Below are 13,402 nucleotides of genomic sequence, written 5' to 3' on the forward strand. Positions count from 1 at the left end.
TAAAGTAGAGGGGAGCTGGAAATCAAAATATTTACTCACTAAGTTGTACCAATATGGAATAGTCTGTCTGAAAGGATGGTGGAGGCTGGTAAAAGAGTAACTTCCAGAAAGGAACAGATAAGAAAATTAAATAAAGATTTTCTTGATCTGTGTTGTGAGCTCAGAGATTCTTGACTCAGATATAAAATGCTTTTTGATGGAATTGAGTTCTAATGAGTGTAAACTATTGCATTCACTATTTGATGAATCTGAGAATCAGAGTGAAAGGGAGCTTCACAACTGTTTTCACCTGCTCTCGGAACTGGTTCTGGGTCACGGTGTAGATGCAAGTGTTTGTACAAGTACTGAGGAGCTGGAGCAGGTATCCAATGGTACCTGCAGTTCGGGAAAGTGGAGAATAACCATGCAGTAATACAATTTGTTGATAAAGGAAGCACACCACATAAGGGGTCCTGAAGCTGCCTGAGATAGCAAAGAGTAAAATGATGGGTTTTCTGTGTTTGTTCATCTCTGGGTCACAGGGCATCTTCCAAGCACTGCCCTTCTGGAGTCTCCTGAGGGCTTTGCTTGCTCTGACAATATGTCTGACAATCAGAGTGTTCAAAAGAAGAATGGTAACAAATGGCAGCAAAGGGGTTTGAAGGCAATAGAATATTTCATATATTGTCCAGATGATTGATGTATAATACTCTGGGTTTGTGATACAAAACTATTGCAAGTTATTTAAGGTGTACTTAGATTTGAATTTGAAAAACCAAGGAATGCTTTCCAAATAGCTCAGCACACTGACTGTTCCAATAATCACAGCTGCAGTTTTCTTGGTGCAGTATCTGGTGTTAAGCTTTTGGCAGCAAATAGCTATGAATCGATCAAAGATGAAAGCAACGGTCAACCACACAGAATTCATTGTGGTAGCAGGAATGAGCACCATAACCAAACTACAGACCTGAGTAATATCCAACAAAGACACTGGGAAATAAATAATAAGCCACCTCAGCATCACATCACAGATGACAACCAGAACATCAGCTGCCGCCATTGATATGAAGTACCGAGTGATACAGTTGGAGAGGCCACAGTTCCTTTGGGAAAAAATCACAATTGCCAGGAAGTTAACTGCAATAAATTACAAAACAAATCAGGTAGATAGTTTTAATATATGAGTTTGACCAGATCTTATGTTGAATTTGGTGCATCAAAAATTTGATAATTACATCTATTCTGCAGGAATTTTTTACAGACAATAGTTTGAAAAAAAACATCTTTTTTACCAGTTGTAATAAATTTGAAGTAACATCAGTCTTTCAAAAATGCATGAATACTCCCTAGATATTCCTTTGCAGGCAATGTCCTAGGCATCAACATTACTGGAGATGCTGTGCCTCACATGTAGGACAGATGCAGGAGGGCAAGCTAAGAGCAGCAACCAGGAATACTTAAAAATGAGATGTCAACCTGGCAAAGCTGCCAAACAGGATTACCTGTGTGCCAAACAACATAAGCAGCAAGTGTTGGAAAGAGCCAAGCAATCCCACAACCAATGGCTCAGACCAAGGCTCTGCACTACTTCGTACTACAACTCACTGCAGGAGTTGAAGACTACTCAAATATCCCCATCCTTAATGATGGAAGATCATCAGTGTGAAAGATAAGTCTGAAGAAATGCCAAGTAGATCATCCAATTTCACTTGATCCAGTGGCCCCCATCATTACAAATGTCAATCTTGAGCTAATTTGATTCACTCTACATGATGTCAAGAAACAGTTGGAGGCACTGGATACTCTGAAGGGTATATGTCATGTCAATATTTGAGCAGTAGTACTAAAGATTTGTGCTTCCAAACCTAATGACAGCCAAGCGTTTGCAGTTCAGTTACGACATTGGTACCTACTTAACAATGTGAACATTTACCCAGGTGAGTCCAGCACACAAAAAGCAGGACAAATCCAACACAGCCAATCTTTGCCACATCAGTCTACTCCTGATCATCAGTAAAGTGAAAGAATATGTCATCCACAGTGCAATCAAGCTGCACCTTCTCAGCAACAACCTGCTCACCGATGCGAGTTTGGGTTCTAAACACACCTTCTTACAGCCTTACTTCAAACATGGAGGTAAGATCTGAATTCCAGAGGTGAGGTGAGAGTGACAGCCTTTGACATCACGGCTGCATTTAACTGAGTGTAGTGTCAAGGTTCCTGGCAAAATTGGTTAAATCCAAACCAGGTATATAAGAAAATGGCTATGGTTATTCGAAATCAATCATCTCAGCTCTTGGACAGCTCTGAAGGTATTTCTCAGGTGGTGTACATAACACCATAAGATCATACGAAATATGAGCAGAAATTAGGCCTTTCAAACCATCCGGTCTGCTCCACCATTCAATCGTGGCTGATAGGGCTTTCAAACCTATTTTTCTGCATTCTCCTGGTAACCTTTGATGCCCTTGACAATGAAGAAACTCCCTACCTCTGTTTTAAATATACTCAATAATCAGACCTCTGCTGCCTACTTTGGCAATGAATTCTACAGATTCACCATTCCTTTTACTCTAAGGCCGTGCGCTTGTGTCCTCATCTCTCCTGCCAATGGAAACATCTTCCCAATATCCACTCTGTCCAGGTCATTCAGCATTCTGTAAATTTCCATTAAATTCCTCCCTCATCCTTCTAAACTCCATCAAGTATAGTCCCAGAGTCCTCAAACATTCCTCATATGTGAAGTCTTTCATTCCTGGGATCATTCTTGTGAAACTGCTCCGCACTCCAGGGCCAATATATCTTTCCTGAGGTATGGAGTCTGAAATTGCTCACAATTGTGATCTGACTAAAGCTTTATGAAGCCTCAGAAGTACATTCCTGCTTTTATACTCTCGTCCTCTCAAGATGAATAACAACATTGTATTTGCCTTCCTAACTACATACTCAACCTGCAATTTTCCCTTAAGAAAAACCTGGACTAGGACACCCAAGTGCCTTTGTACATCAGGTTTCAGAATTTTCTCCCCATTTAGAAAATAGCACATACCTCTATTTTTCCTACCAAAGTGCACTTCCCCCATTATATTTCATATGTCACCTCTTTGCCGACTCCCCTGCTTTGCTCAAATCATTCTGCAGCCTCTCCGCCTCTTCAATGCTTGTCCCTCTACCTATCTTTATATCATCTGCAAACGTAGCCAGAATACCCTCAGTTCCTTCATCCAGATCATTAACGTATATTGTGGAAAAGTTGTGGTCCCAACAGCAATCCTTATGGAATACCACTAGTCACTGGCCTCCATTATTAAAATGACCCTTTTATCCCCACTTTCTGCTTTCTGCCAGACAGCCAAGCTTCTATCCATGCTAATACCTGGCCTCTAACACCATGGGCCATATTGTATTTAGCAGCCTTCTGTGCAGCACTTTACTAAAGGCCTTTTGGAAGTCCAGATTGATAACACCAATTTGCTCTCCTTGGTCCAACTTGCTCGTTACCTCCTCAAAGAATTGTAACAGGTTTGTCAGGCATGAGCTCCCCTTGATGAAATTGGGCTGACTTTGCCTTATATTACCATGCACATTCAAGCAGCCAGAAATCTCATCCTTCATAATAGACTCAGAATTTTACCAACAACTGATGTCAGCCTAATCAGCCTAAAATTTCCCATCTTTTGCTTTACTCCTTTCTTAAACAAGGGGGCTACATTAGCGACTTTCCAGTCCTCTGGGACTCTCCAAGGCTCCAGTGGTAACTGAAAGATCAGTGCTAAAGCCTACACTCTACTTTAGTGATGGAAAGCGACAAGAATATGCGAGTGGGCAAGCATTATAACTGGAGGAAAGGCAACTATGATGCTAGAGTGCATGGATGGGGAGAGAGATTGTAATGGATGGGCACAATTGAAATGTGAAGCTTGTTCAAGGAACAGTTACTGCGTTTCCTCGATAAGTATGTACCTGTCCGGCGGGGAGGAAGTGATTGAGCGAGGGAACCATGTTTTACAAAAGAAGTTAGAGCACTTTGGGGCCAGTGACCATAATTCTATTAGATTTAAAATAGTGATGGAAAAGGATAGACCACATCTAAAAGTTGAAGTTCTAAGTTGCACAAAGGCCAATTTTGACGGTATTGGGCAAGGACTTTCAAAAGCTGATTGGAGGCAAACGTTCGCAGGTAAAGGGATGGCTAGAAATGGGAAGCCTTCAGAAATGAGATAACGAGAATCCAGAGAAAGTATATTCCTGTTAGGGTGAAAGGATATCCGCCACAAATTCACCTGCACCTCCACACACATCATCTATTGCATCCTCTGCACCCGATGTGGCCTCCTCTATATTGGGGAGACAGGCCGCCTACTTGCGGAGCGTTTCAGAGAACACCTCTGGGACACCCGGAATTACCTTCCCCTGCAACCGCAGGAAGTGCAAGACTTGCGCCCACACCTCCCCCCCCTCACCTCCCTCCAAGGCCCCAAAGGAAACTTCCATATTCGCCACAAATGCACCTGCACCTCCACACACATCATCTATTGCATCCTCTGCACCTGATGTGGCCTCCTCTATATTGGGGAGACAGGCCGCCTACTTGCGAAGCGTTTCAGAGAACACCTCTGGGACACCCGGACCAACCAACCCAACCACCCTGTGGCTCAACACTTCAACTCCCCCTCCCACTCCACCAAGGACATGCAGGTCTTTGGACTCCTCCATCGCCAGACCACAACAACACGACGGTTGGAGGAAGAGCGCCTCATCTTCCGGCTAGGAACCCTCCAACCACAAGGGATGAGCTCGGATTTCACCAGTTTCCTCATTTCCCCTCCCCCCAGCCTGTCTCAGTCAAATCCATCGAACTCAGCACCGCCTTCCTAACCTGCAATCTTCTTCCTGACCTCTCCGCCCCCACCCCAGTCTGATCTATCACCCTCACGTTGACCTCTTTCCACCTATTGCATTTCCGACACCCCTCCCCCAAGTCCCTCCTCCCTACCTTTTATCTTAGCCTGCTGGACACACTTTCCTCATTCCTGAAGAAGGGCTTATGCCCGAAACGTCGATTCTCCTGTTCCCTGGATGCTGCCTGACCTGCTGCGCTTTTCCAGCAACACATTTTCAGCTCTGATCTCCAGCATCTGCAGACCTCACTTTCTCCCCAGGGTGAAAGGAAAGGCTGGTAGGTATAGGAAGTGCTGGGTGACTGAAGAAATTGAGAGTTTGTTTAAGAAAAAGAAAGAAGTATATGTCAGGTATAGACAGGACAGATCGAATGAATCCTTAGACGAGTATAAAGGCGTGTATTGAAGAGGGAAATCAGGAGGGGAAAAAGGGAACATGAGATAGCTTTGGCAAATAGTGTTAAGGAGAATCTAAGGGTTTTTTATAAATACATTAAGGACAAAAGGGTAACTAGGGAAAGAATAGGGACCCTCAAAGTTCAGCAAGGCAGCCTTTGTGTGGATCTGCAGAGATCCGGGGAAGATACTAAACGAGTATTTTTCATGAGTATTTACTTTGAAAATGGACATGGAAGATATAGAAAGCAGGGAAATAGATGGTGACATCTTGAAAAATATCCATAGTTCAGAAGAGGAAGTGCTGGATGTCTTCAAATGCAAAAAGGTGGATAAATCCTCAGTACCTGACCAGGTGTACCCTAGAACTCTGTGGGAAGCTAGAGAAGTGATTGCTGGGCCCCTTGCTGAGATATTTGTATCATTGATAGTCACAGTTGAGGTGCCAAATAACTGGAGGTTGGCTAACGTGGTGCCACTGTTTAAGAAGGGTGGTGAGGACAAGCCAGGGAACTATAGACCAGTGAGCCTGACGTCGGGAGTGGGAAAGTTGTTGGAGGGAATCCTGAGAGACAGGATGAACATGCATTTAGAAAGGCCAGGACTGATTAGGGAGAGTCAACATGGCTTTGTGCGTGGGAAATCGTGTCTCACAAACATGATTGATTTTTTGGAAGAAGTAACAAAGAGGATTGATGCGGGCAGAGCAATAGATGTGATCTATATGGACTTCAGTAAGGCGTTCAACAAGGTTCCACATGGGAGACTGGTGAACATGTTTCAATCTCACGCAATACAGGGAAAACTAGCCATTTGGATACAGAACTGGGTCAAAGGTAGAACACAGAGGGTGGTGGAGGGTGTTTTTCAGACTGGAGGCCTGTGACCAGTGGAGCGCCACGAGGATCGCTGCTGGGTCCACTACTTTTTTTTCATTTATATAAATAATTTGGATGTGAGCATAAGATGTTAGTAAGTTTGCAAATTACACCAAAATTGGAGGTGTAGTGGACAGCGAAGAGGGTTACCTCAGATTACAACAGGATCTGGACCAGATGGGCCAATGGGCTGAGAAGTGGCAGATGGAGTTTAATTCAGATAAATGCGAGGTGCTGCATTTTGGGAGGACTTATACACTGAATGGTAAGGTCCGAGGGAGTGTTGCTGAACAAAGAGACCTTGGAGTGCAGGTTCATAGCTCTTTGAAAGTGGAGGCACAGGTAAATAGGATAGTGAATCAGGCGTTTGTCATGCTTACTTGTAATGGTCAGAGTATTGAGTACAGGAGTTGGGAGGTCATGTTGTGGTTGTACAGGGGATTAGTTAGGCCACTGTTGGAATATTGTATGCAATTCTGGTCTCCTTCCTACCAGAAAGATATTGTGAAACTTGAAACGGTTCAGAAAAGATTTATAAGGGTGTTGCCAGGGTTGGGGGATTTGATTTATAGGGAGAGGCTGAACAGGCTCGGACTGTTTTCCCTGGAGAGTCGGAAGCTGAGGGGTGACCTTATAGAGGTTTACAAAATTATGAGGGGCATGGATAGGGTAAATAGACAAAGGCATTTCCCTGTGGTGGTGCAGTCCAGAACTAGAAGGCATAGGTTTATGCTGAGAGGGGAAAGATACAAAATGGGAACTAAGGGGCAACGTTTTCACACAGAGGGTGGTACGTGTATGGAATGAGCTACCAGAGGAGGTGGTGGGGGGTGGTACAATTGGAACATTTAAGAGGCATTTGGATGGGTATATGAATAGGAAGGGTTTGGAGGGATATGGGCTGGTTGCTGGCAGGTGGGACTAGATTGGGTTGGGATACCTGGTCGGCATGTACGCGTTGGACCGAAGGGTCTGTTTCCATGCTGTACATCTTTATGACTCTATGACTATGACAGGATAAATAGACAAAGTCTTTTCCCTGGGGTGGGGGAGTCCAGAACTAGAGGGCATAGGCTTAGGGTGAGAGGGGAAAGATATAAAAGAGACCTAAGGGGCATCTTTTTCATGCAATGGGTGTACGTGTATGGAATGAGCTGCCAGAGGAAGTGGTGGAGCCTCGTGCAATTGGAACATTTAAAAGGCATTTGGATGGGTATATGAATAGGAAGCATTTGGAGGGATATGAGTCGGACGCTGACAAGTGGGATGAGATTGGGTTGGGATATCTGGTCGGCATGGACGGGTTGGACCAAAGGATTTGTTTCCATGCTGTACATCTCTATGACTGTATGACTCGAAGTTGAATCTCTTGTCAAGAGAATGAATGAAGTTTATGTAAAGATGAGACATGGAGGTTCAGTTAGGCTACTTAAGTGTTACAAGTTAGCCAGGAAGGACTTAAAGAGAGACTTAAGAAGTGCCTGGAGAGCACTTGAGAAGTCTTTGGCTGGTACGATCAAGGAAAACACTAAAGCTTTCTATCGGTATATCAGGAATTAAAGAATGACTCGAGTAAAATTAGGGCCTATCAAGGACAGTAGTGGGAAGTTGTGCGTGGAGGCAGAAGAATTCGAGAAGACACTAAATGGATAATATTTCATCAGTATTCAGACAGGAAAATGACAATGCTGTTGAGAAGACTGAGATACAGCCTTTTAGACTAGATGGGATTGAAGTTCATAAGGAGGAGATGTTACCAATTTGGGAAAGTGTGAAAATTGATAATTCCCCTGAGCCAGATATGATTTATCCTAGCATCCTCTGGGAAGCTACAGAGAAATTTGCAGAGCTTTTGGCTTTGATCTTTATGTCGCCACTGTTGAGAGGAGCAGTGTTAGAAGACTGGAGGATAGCAAATATTGTCCTGTTGTTCAAGATGGGCAGTAGAGACAACCCTGGTAATTTTCGACCAGTGCGCCATACTTCAGTTGTGGGTAAAGTGTTGCAAAGATTTATAAGAGACCGGATTTATAATCATCTAGAAAGGAATCATTTAATTAGGTAGCCAGCATGGTTTTGTGAAGGGTAGGTCATACCTAATAAAGCTTATTGAGTTCTTTGAGATGGTGACCAGACAGGTGGATGAGGGTACAGTGGTTGTTGTGCAGTATATGGATTTCATAAAGCATTAGAAATGGTTCAAGTATGGAGGCATGGGGTTGAGAGTGATTTAATGGTTTGGATCAGAAATTGGCTAGCTGAAAGAAGACAGAGGATTGTGGTTAATAGGAAACATTCATTCTGAAATTCAGTTCCTCGTGGTGTACCGCTCAGATCTGTCTAGGGGGTTCTGCTGTTTGTCATTTTTATAAATAACCTGAATGAGGGCACAGAAGGATGGGTTAATAAATTTGCGGATGATGCTAAATTCGGTGGAGTTGTGGACAGTGCAGAAAAATGTTGCAGATCACAGAGGGACATAGATAAGCAGCAGGGCTGGGCTGAGACGTGGCAAATAGAGTTTAATGCGCAAAAGTGTGAGGTGATTCACTTTGAAATGAGTAACAGGAATGCAGAGTAATGTAACGTAAGAGTCTTGGTAGTATGGGTGAGCAGAGAGATCTCAGAGTCATTGCATGGATCCCTGATAGTTGCCATTCAGTTTGACAGGGTTGTTAAGAAGGCATATAGTGTGTTAGCTTTTATTAATAGAGGGATTTAGTTTTGGAGCCAAGATGTCATGTTGCAACTGTGCGAATCACTGATGTGGCCGCACCTGGAGAATTGTGTACAGTTCTGGTCGCATTGTAGGAAGGACATGGAAGCATTGTAAAAGGTGCAGAGGAGATTACTTGGATGTTACCTGGTATGGAGGGAAGATCTTATGAAGAAACTCGAGGCTGTTTTCATCAGAGAGAAGACGGTTAAGAGCTGACTTAATAGAGACATACAAGATGATCAGATGATTAGTTATGGTGGATAGAGAGAACCTTTTTCCTCAGATGGTGATGGCTACCATGAGGATACATCGCTTTAAATTGAAGGGTGATAGATATTGGACCGATGTCAGAGGTAGATTCTTTATTCAGAGAGTAGTGCGGTGTGGATTGCCTTGCCTGCAACAGTAGTGGACTTGCTAACTTTAAGGGCATTGAAATGGTCATTGGATAAATATATGGATGATAATGGAATAGTGTAGGTTAGATAGGCTTTAGATTGGTTTCACAGATCGGAGCAACATCGAGGGCCGAAGGGTCTGTAGTGCACTGTAATGTTCTATGTTCTCTCTTCAGCTATCTCCTTCAGATGTCTATGATGTAACCCATTTGTCCACACAATGTATCCACTTCCAGACCTTTCATTTTTTGTAGCATCTTCTCCTTGATGGTGGCCAACATACTCATCTCTGTTCCCCAACTCTTGAATTTTTAGGATATTATCCGGGGGGGAAATGAGGACTGCAGATGCTGGATATCAGACTCAAAAAGTGTGGTGCTGCAAAGAGCACAGCCAGTCAGGTATCAACTGAGAAGCAGGAGAGTCAACGATTCGAGCATAAGCTCTTCATCAGGAATCATTATGGTGTTTTACACAATAAAGACTGAGATCAGTGCTTATTCAAATCCTCACTCATTTCTTTGTTCCCCATTGCTACTTCTCTAGCATCATTTTCCAGCTGCCTGATGCCCACTTGAGCCTCTCCTTTGTACTTTCTATATTTAGAGAAACTCTTGCAATCTTTACTAATATTTTTGGCTTACCCTCAGATATAACCTTCTCCCCCCTTATTTCTTTGTTGTCCTCTGTTGGTCTTTGTAGGCTTCCCAGTTTCTAGCTTCTCACTGCCTTTTGCCACATTATATGCTTTCTCTTTTGCTTTTATTCTGGTTAGCTAAAGTTGCTTCATCCTCCCTTTAGTATGCTTCCTTTTTCTCAGGATGAATTTTTGCTGTGTCTCTCAAATTACTCCCAGAAATTCCTGCCATTGCTCTCCCACTGTCTTCCTTACTAGGCTTGTCTCCCAGTCAATTCTGGTCAGCTCATGCCTCTGTAGTTATCTTTATTCAACTATAAGACCATGATATCTGGTTCCACCTTCTCCCGATCAAACTACAGCATAAATTCTACCATATTATGGTGACTGCCTCTGAAGGGTTCCTTCACCTTAAGCTCCCTTATCAAGTCTGCCTCATTGTACAACACTAAATCCAATATTGTCTCAGGGGGCTCCACTACAAGCTGCTTGAAAAAGCATTTCTTAGACATTCCACAAATTCATTTTCTTGTGATCTACTATCAACCTGGTTTCCCAGTCCACCTGCATATTGACATCTCCCATCATCACTGTAACTTGACCTTTTTTACACAACTTTCCTCTATTTTGGTGTATCTTATCCCCTACATTTTGATTGCTGTTTAGAGGCCTGTAGATACCTCTCATTATGATTTTCTTACCATTGGGGTTCCTCAACTCTACCCATTCAAATTCTATTACATATGACCCTACTTTATTTATTGCTCTTGATTCAATTTCATTTTTCTCAAACAAGGCTCTGCTTACCTGCCTGTTTTTCAATAGGATGTATATCCTTGAATGTTTAGCTCCCAATCTTGATCCCCTTTCAGCAACATTAAGCTGCTTCATCGATTATCTTCCTTCCATCATAAGGTCAGATGTGAGGTTGCTCACTGACAGTAGCACAATGTCCAGCAACATTCACAACTCCTCAGATACTGAAGTGGTTTATGTTTAAATGCAGTAAGAGATGCCATTATTCAGGTTTGGGCTGACAAATGGAAAGTAAATTTTGTACCACACAATGACCAGCTCAAATTAGAGATAATGTTTCTACTACTCCTTGACATTCAATAGTGTTACCATTACAGACTTCCCTGTTATCAACATCCTTGGAGTCACTGTTGACCAATACCTCAACTGGGCTCAGTGCAAAATACAATGGCTACAAAAGCAAATAAGAACCAAGGAATACTGCAGTGAATAACTCACCTCTTGATTCCGAAAGTCTGCCCACCCTTTACAATGCACAATTCAGGAGTATGGTGGAATACTCTCCGCTTGCCTTGAAGCACCAACAACAATCAAGAAGTTTGACACCATCCAGGACAAAGCAGCCTCCTTCTGTGGTATCACATCTACAAACATTCACTCGCAGCACCACGAAAGCTTAGCAGTTGCAATGTGTACTATCATCCACAAGAGGAACTGTGAAATTTTGTCCAAGATCCTTCCAAACTCATGTCCCACCAAGCAGATACATGTGAACACCTGCTAATTCCCCACCAAGCACTTTGCAAACTCATGTTCAATTCCATCCAGAACCATCAGGGCAGCAGATACATGTGAACACCTGCTAATTCCCCACCAAGCCATTCACCAACTTGATTTAGAAATATACCACTGTTCCTTTTCTGATGTTGGTCAAAATCCTTCAATTTCCAATTGTGGGTTTATCGGCAGGATGTGGACTGCAGCAGTTCAAGAAGGCATCTCACCACCACGTTCTCAAGGGCAACTATGGATGAGAAGTAAATGTTGGCCAGCCAACAACACCCATGCTCCACGAGAGAATTAAAAAATGCTAAATACTTTGGCAAAGACCAAAGTACATAGAAGCATGTGCTGTCTATTCAAAACTCGAGACTGGAGACTTTGAGTAAGATCATGGTTAAGTTGGTTGTGGTGTTATCTGTGCTTGACTCAAAGGCAGTAATTTCCAATTAGTGAAAGTGGCTTTTCAGCATAACTCATCCCAACCAATGAAATAATTGCCAATGGTCACAGAATTATAAACTCAAATTACGTTTGTCATTCAAATATTCCCAATACTTTGTCTTGCTTCAGTAAAGAATCATGTGAAATGTTGGCTCCGTTCATGAAATTGCATATTTCCATGTCAAATCAATCAAAAGCTAGTATTTCCATTATTTGAACATATCACAAACTATCTAAATTAGACGACATATTGCAAGCACATAAGATAGTTTGACATCAGCAGGCTCAGTTTTGTCATATTAATCAAACTGCATAAGATCATCACTCTTTGAAGGTGTAAAGGAATATCATTGAAATTTTTTTTTGTTGAGAAGTACCATTACATTTACAAGGGTCTCAATTGGTTCAGATGTGATTTTGAAAAGATTTTAAAGTAATGTTGAATTAACCGTTTAGGAAAAGAAGCACTTCTCGTAAATGGCATTGCTTTGATTTCCATTCTTGCCTCGGAAATGGATCATTTTCAAAAGAGAAACAGTTGATCGATTATGCAATTGTGGACAAATAATACTTACTGGACACTCCAATAGCAATGAGAACAGGGCAGTAAATAACCTCAACATCAGGCACTGTTGGTACCGCATTGAAAGGATACTTCATTTTCTGTGTCACACATTCAAACCTTCACTTGAAAGTGTCACCAACTCAAGGAGTCTATATACATAGTAACCAAATCCTCAAGGACATAATTAGGTTGATATTACTTGCAGTCTGTTGAACAAACAGACTTGAACCCTAAAAAGAAATGTTGTTGGAATAAAGTGCAGAAATACTGAACATGGACTAGGATCACATAAATACGAGGCATCCAGAAAAATAGTTCTGCAAAGCATGCACTTGAATACCTAGAGAATGTTCCAGAAGGATGCAAGGCTCATTTCACAAGTAGCTGCAATAGATTCATTTCATTCTTTCCAAGGAACGTGAAAACTTTGGCAAAGCCAGGATTTGCTGCCCACTCCTATCTATCCTTGAGAGCAGGTGGTGAATCGTCTTCTTGCACCACTGCTGTCCATCTGATGCAGGTGCACACATGCAGGTGCCCACTTTATAAAAACGGAAAGTGACATATCTGATTCTGAGACTCGGATCCTGAACTTTACTAAGGGAAAGTATGATGGTACAAACCATGAGTTCCTACACTGGAATGGATAAGGTTACTGAAAGGAATGACATTTGACAGGCAATGACAAACATTGAAAGAGTGAATGGATGAATTACAAAAAATGTGTATTCCTGTTTGGTGCAAGAGTGCTAAGAGAATAGTGGTCACACCATTGCATGTGAGGGAAGTGATCGAGTATTAGATACAAAGGAAAGGCCAGAGACCTGAGAATTGGGAACAGTTTCAAAAGCATCAAGGACTTGCTTGAAGGAGCTGAAAATAGAGCCTGAGGATAAACGTTTTAGGAATGTAAGAAATAACCTTAAAGGTTTCTTTGAGAATGTCAAGA

At 42.4% G+C, this 13,402-nt stretch overlaps 1 pseudogene; it reads right to left on the bottom strand.

Moving 5' to 3' along the window:
- Window positions 1-235: 235 nt before the first annotated feature.
- On the bottom strand, window positions 236-12,548 carry LOC148147444 (putative G protein-coupled receptor 139; annotated as a pseudogene).
- Between the last annotated feature and the right edge of the window lie 854 nt (window positions 12,549-13,402).

The sequence above is a fragment of the Chiloscyllium plagiosum genome, unplaced genomic scaffold (genome assembly GCF_037043375.1).
Source record: "Chiloscyllium plagiosum isolate Xiang-an unplaced genomic scaffold, Cpla_swu_hap1 HiC_scaffold_17, whole genome shotgun sequence".
Taxonomy (NCBI): Eukaryota; Metazoa; Chordata; class Chondrichthyes; order Orectolobiformes; family Hemiscylliidae; genus Chiloscyllium; species Chiloscyllium plagiosum.